The 6,581-nt window shown below is 41.2% G+C and overlaps 1 long non-coding RNA gene across 1 annotated transcript; it reads right to left on the bottom strand.

Annotated features, from left to right (window-relative positions):
- Window positions 1-282: 282 nt before the first annotated feature.
- On the bottom strand, window positions 283-5,919 carry LOC116370084 (uncharacterized). Its single transcript, XR_004208703.1, has 2 exons — window positions 2,772-5,919; window positions 283-2,167 (listed from the first exon to the last, which is right to left on the bottom strand). It is a non-coding gene; the product is annotated as an uncharacterized LOC116370084 (long non-coding RNA).
- Window positions 5,920-6,581: the final 662 nt, after the last annotated feature.

The raw sequence follows: 6,581 nt of genomic DNA, 5'->3' as shown, positions 1-6,581 counted from the left end.
TGGCAGTACATTCAACAGTTTGTTTTTTCCACACATCCAGAACCTATCCGCAATACCTCTGTCCTGATTCTTTAGCATAATAAGAGATGGCGCAACCTGAGTTATTGTACCACACACCCCTTTTCTATACATTATCAACCCTTTATCTTTATTCCTACGAACCCCTGCAGTCTCTAGTACCCAAATAGTATCACATTCTACAGTGGTGTTTCCTACATCAATACCTTCAGTGTTATGGCTGTAAAAACATTCATATTTTCCTTTAACCACAGTACTTCTGTCTAATTGAGGTCCATTTAATTCAGTTCTAATGTCATAGGCAGCACAATCCTTGTCTCCCAACCCAGTCTCATTTAATATGGTTCTGCCTCTAGTGCTCCCTTGAGCAATCCTACATTCTATGTCACACAAAGGAATGTAGTATTTTCTCTGAATATTGAACATTTCACATGTAATACATTCTTCAAATGATGCAGGTTCAGGTACTATCAAAAGATCAGACAAAGGTGATCTGCTACACAAAATACAATTGTTTATTTCTGCTGTATACTTAGCCCATTCGTACCACTCATTCTTCACTACTTCTTCTCGTGTGGTGTCCTTGAGTGGTTCAGATCCGGAGATAGATGTCGTTTTTACAATGTTCTTGTCTTGAGGTATATCATTAGAGTTTGTCAAAAAGTTCCAAATGTCAGTAAAGAACCCTCCTGGTTCTGATGCTTTCTAGCTACCACAGGCTCTTCCTGTTTAGGTATTGGCGTAAGACCAATTCTAATGACTGAGGAGCTACTCCCTTCGGTCAATCTTGTTCTCGTTATTTTCAACTATTAATTCTTCACCTTCAACTGGTTCAATCTGATTCATGGTGAGCACCCACTCGTCTACTTCTTTGGTTAACGTCAGGTCACATCCTTTTGAGTCCCAAATGACTTCTCCCTTCGTTTGATGATGTGTCCATCCACCGAATGCAATCTCCGGTAAGGGTTTGATCCTTTTGTCTTCTGTTCTCCTGTTTCAGTTATGTGTTGAGGTGGAACAGAGATTCTAACCTTGTTAGTCTTTCTAGATTGTTTGGCTGGTTCCTCTCTTCTCTTCCTGTTTCCACCATACATCTTGATTGTGCGTGAGTCTGTTGTTTCTATACTAGCGTTCACTGTTACTTCTGTTATGTCAATGTCATTGTTCTTCTGTGGTTCTAACTTCAAGTGTCTGTTAAGGAGACAATTCAAGAGCTGAAAAGTCAATTGTGGGGAAATCCCCATTTTCTTCAGCTTGCTGGACTTTTCCTCCTCTTTGTGGGGTCTCTCCTTCTGTTCCTTGTGAGGCCTCTCCTCCTCTTTCTTCCCCTGAGGCTCCCTCCTCAGGCCGGACTGGGCTTCCATCTGGAAGGGTGTCAATTTTAGGGAAGAGATGTTCCCATTCTGTAGCTGATACTTCGGGGTCCCACTGTGGAGGGCTTCTGTCAAAGAGGTCTGCCACAACAGGTATGTCATCAGGAGTATCAGGCATTTTACTCCCTCCCATCCCTGGACTCTCTGGCCCCACAGGAGTGAATTCTGGTTGTTCGCAGGTTCTCTCTCCAGTGTTGTCTCTCCTTCGTCTTCTTCTGGGTGCATTAGGCAATGCACCTGTCGCATTTTGGCTTTCACTTGGTCTGCTGTTCTCTTGGCTCCTCCCTGGCGTCTCGATTGCTTTCGCTGTTCCTGCTACTTCCGGACTCCTTCCTGGTGGATCAGCATCCTCCATGTCCTCATCTCTATATGGTTGTGTCCTTCTTTCTGTTGGGAATCGAGTGCAGTGCTTCAGATGGTACTATGGTACCACGTCTTGCTTCCTTTCACTTGGACGGCCGTGTTTGTTGCTGTGGCCTCCTCGTAGGGTCCTCCTCTTCTCGGTTGATCCCACTTCCTCCGGAACACTCCAACGTAGACTAGATCTCCTGCTATCACTGGGAGAGGTCCTTCTGGTCCCCTTGGATCATTAGACGTGGAACTTCTCGTCCTGGTTCAGGTTTCTGCCTTCTTTCTGTGAGGCATTCAGACTTAGAGACTTATGGCCTCTGTTCTATGATTACACCATACATCCTCTTACTTCCATCACTCATCACACAACACACTGACGTTGAAGCTGACGAACCCTTTTCCTTCTGGTTTCCTAAACATAAGACCTGGAAAGCAATTGACAAAACATAACAGTATTGACGATGTTATGTGTTATGCATGAATATATTCATGAATACTGAAATCTGAGACCATGACAATTCCCACTCTCTCTTCACCTGACTCTATGCCTCCAGGATACTTTTCTGCTGGACTCCACAAAAATAAAACCCCTATAAAGCTTCCTCGTGCTTCTACCCAGTCTTCCGCTTTCGGCCCCAGGTTCTGAGAGGTGTTCCCAAATCATGTCATTTTTTACTTAGTTCCCCATCTGCTCTATTTCAACTGATAAGCATGTGCATAACCTTAATCAACATGATTTCTTCTTGAAGTAATTTAACACTGTATCTGCTTTCACATCAAGCCTTCAACATGTTGTTTAGAGTACAACTACCCTAACATCTATCCTTTTTCACACGATGCAACAAATAAAACAAGTAACCCCTAACTCAACCCAGCATGTCTACAGCGGAATCTACTCTTTCTCTCTCTCTCTCTCTCTCTGGTTTCATGTCCTCTGTCATGGTGTTTTCAAGCTCACCCATTATTCAGCTGGACCTTACTTCTTGTGAGACTTATGCACCCACCAAAGAGAGAAATGACAATCTTTACCACTGCAGGTGCTGTAAGAGGTATACCCCCAGCCTGGTGTATCTTGATGTTGATGTACACTCAGTCTCCACAATTCAGCCCATGCCTTTCCATCTATCTCTTATGTGCTGTTTTTTCCTGAGGACATAAACACTAACACATGGGTTATTTCCTGACAACAAACGTTCTTCTTATAGCAAGATCACTAAATCTTACTTTTTTAAATAACAGCCCTATGTAAACATTCTGTCTCAAATACTTCGCCTCCTGCCACAAAAATATTCATAATGATAGCCAAATTATGGTCCCTACAGCAACTGCTGTAAGAATAACATGTAATCAGTCAAGTGTCTTCCAGTTGGAAGAATATCCAATCCTAACAAAACTAAGTCATACGTTTCTTAAACTTTTTCTCTAGTGTTCAAAATGCCACTACTTATTACTTTTACCATAATCTAGGTATGTGTAATATTATATTTACTTTTAGAATTGTCCCTATATTTTTACAAGGCCAACTGTCCTTCCTTTTCTGTGAGTTATCTCGTCTATTAATATACATTGTTTCTAGAAATAACACCCCTCCGCTACCATAACCTTCATGTATGAGCCCCCAATGTAGTTACAGTTTTTCTAACCCATAACACATAAGTCACTACTCCTAATTTCCTTCCATAGTTTGATACATACTTAAACATTCTCAAATAATTTTTACTCAATTTATATCAGTCCCTCCTCAGGAACAATATACACACTTATTTTCCTCAAAACAAAAATAAATTTACCAAACAAGAAAAAATAGAAAAGTAAATTATAATAACTGCATATTTGCAATAAATTACCACTATTTGTAATGTAATTAAACCTGGGGAAAACATCCATCCGTTTAGTTCTATGCACATGTTATGTTGGTCTCTTTCTTCTTCATCCTTGGGTGTTATTGCACAACAGACTATACCTTTTATTCAATTACTTACAATATCATTCCAATGTATCACTCCAATAACAATGACATTGTATAACAAAAGAAACAAAAACCTTTAATCTAATATTCTGCAAGTTCTGTCAATCAACCTGTCTCAGGATTAGTTTCCAGAGCTTCCCTAGGCCTAGTAAATTTAAACAGTCCTATATCCAAATCATAACTAAATGTTGTTTATAAATTGTTCCAACCCAATATTCAGGATAACAGTCCTTAGTGCTTACTTTAACTCAAATTTGACCTTCTCAATTCAATGCATCATCCCTTTAATAATTAACATTTATACTAAAATCTTTTAGTACTAGTAATATCTACTTTACAATGCGCCCTTTTGCCTCTGTTTTTCTGTCATGAGTGGCCTGGTAATAAAAGGTCATTACCCCAATCCCCTTTAGTCTTTCTTCTCCCAGCACATATCATTCCCGCATGTCTATTGTAGATACAGTTCACAGGTCATCAGACACAGTTGCCCCTCACTATTCAGCCAGTAGGGTGGGTTTGAGTTTCACACACACTTGTTGTGGTGATAATCTCTCCCAAGCATTAAAGCATTCTGACGTCACATTCCATGATAACTCCTTTATTCTACTGGCGGTCTCTCAGACGAGTTACAGATTATGTAGTTATCAACATAACCCTCGCAGAGACCCCCACTCCAATAAACCATTTGGAGTAACTCATCCCTTGTTAACATATATTTCCCTTTTATATGCAGAATGAACAAAGCACATTTGTGTATTTACCCAAAGACCATAACCCCAGGGAACTGATAATTTCTCCTATGAACCCATGTTAAATAAAAATAAACCTATTTGAATAACTAGTCAATTTAAGATTACAAATCTTCATCATTTTCCCAAGGAAATAATAGAATTTCAAAGTGATTGTACACTTTGAATAGAGACTAGTGTTTCTCAATCATTTTATAATTAAATCCCACCTGTTCCAACAATTTCTAGTGAAGTTGATCAGTCTTCACAGGAAATTCTTAGGGTTCAGGGCATTTGACACCATTAAAATGTTTCCACTCTCTTTTCTTTAGAAACAACTTAAATACATTTTCAAAAACATTTCCACCCAATCTGAAACTGAATTGAAAAAACCCTTCCAAAATAAATCCACTATCGCATATTAATTCCCGGTATAAGGTGTGTTGTTTACTAGTGAACCATAGGCCAAGAACACACAGGAACTGGCCTCACTTATCCGGAACTCCAGTTATAGCCTTATCCAGATACTAAGCCTTTTAAAGTGGCTGAATATCTCTATCTGCTTTCCTCAGTACCACAGTCTCCATTGTTAGCCTTATCCAGATACTAAGCCTTTTAAAGTGGCTGAATATCTCTATCTGCTTTCCTCAGTACCACAGTCTCCATTGTTAGCCTTATCCAGATACTAAGCCTTTTAAAGTGGCTGAATATCTCTAACTGCGTTCCTCAGTACCACAGTCTCCAATTACATTTTGACCAGAGAAAATGTAACCTTTTTTTTCTGGAAAAGAAATGTACATTTCGTTAACATTCACAATGTTCCTTTTTAAATCAGCAAGCCAATAGTATTACACATATATTGATTTCATTCTATAAGCATCTCAGTTTCAGAGAATGACGGTATAGAATGTCTAACAAAACTAAAATCCCCTTACTTTTCCTGATGCGATAAAGGTTTTAGCCATGCACAGAACACATAGTTTCTGTATCTTGCCCTCAGATATTGATAACACCAATATGTTACATTTTGCTTTTCTTCTAACTAATTTTACTGTTACGGCTTTCTAGTGGTGATGAAGGAGAGTTAGACCAAACTGCATCGTGTCGATTGCGATCCATGTTTATTAGACAAACGTAAAACACGAACTAAACACGAACACTACAAAAACAAATAAACGAAACGAAAACCGAAAGCAGCCTATACTTGTGTCAACTAACATAAACAAGGACATCAAGACAAATAGGACAATCACCCACGACAAACTCAAAGAATATGGCTGCCTAAATATGGTTCCCAATCAGAGACAACGATAAGCACCTGCCTCTGATTGAGAATCACTCCACTACAATCCCAAATATATACACACCAAAACCCCAAGACAAAACACACCACAATACAAAAACTCCATGCCACACCCTGGCCTGACCCAATACATGAAGAAAAAACACAAAATACTTAGACCAGGGCGTGACAGAACCCCCCCCCTATGGTGCGGACTCCCGAACGCACCTCAAAACAATAGGGAGGGTCCGGGTGGGCGTCTGTCCATGGTGGCGGCTCCGGCGCGGGACGTGGACACCACTCCTTTAATGTCTTAGTCCCCTCTCCCTTCGTCCCAGGATAGTCCACCCTCGCCGCCGACCATGGCCTAGTAGTCCTTACCCAGAAACCCACTGGACTGAGGAGCAGATCGGGACTGAAGGACAGCTCGGGACTGAGGGGAAGCTCGGGAGTGAGAGACAGCTCGGGAGTGAGAGAAAGCTCAGGAGTGAGAGAAAGCTCAGGAGTGAGAGAAAGCTCAGGAGTGAGAGAAAGCTCAGGAGTGAGAAAAAGCTCAGGCAGGTAGGTAGATCTACCAGATCCTGGCTGGTTGGCAGATCCTGGCCGACTGGCAGATCTGGAAGAGTCTGGCTGACTGGCAGATCTGGAAGAGTCTGGCAGATCTGAAAGAGTCTGGTCGACTGGCAGATCTGGAAGAGTCTGGTCGACTGGCAGATCTGGAAGAGTCTGGTCGACTGGCAGATCTGGAATAGTCTGGTCGACTGGCAGATCTGGAAGAGTCTGGTCGACTGGCAGATCTGGAAGAGTCTGGTCGACTGGCAGATCTGGAAGAGTCTGGTCGACTGGCAGATCTGGAATAG

This window comes from Oncorhynchus kisutch, unplaced genomic scaffold (genome assembly GCF_002021735.2).
Source record: "Oncorhynchus kisutch isolate 150728-3 unplaced genomic scaffold, Okis_V2 scaffold2442, whole genome shotgun sequence".
NCBI classification, from domain to species: Eukaryota; Metazoa; Chordata; class Actinopteri; order Salmoniformes; family Salmonidae; genus Oncorhynchus; species Oncorhynchus kisutch.
This window is presented reverse-complemented; position numbering and strand designations above follow the sequence as displayed.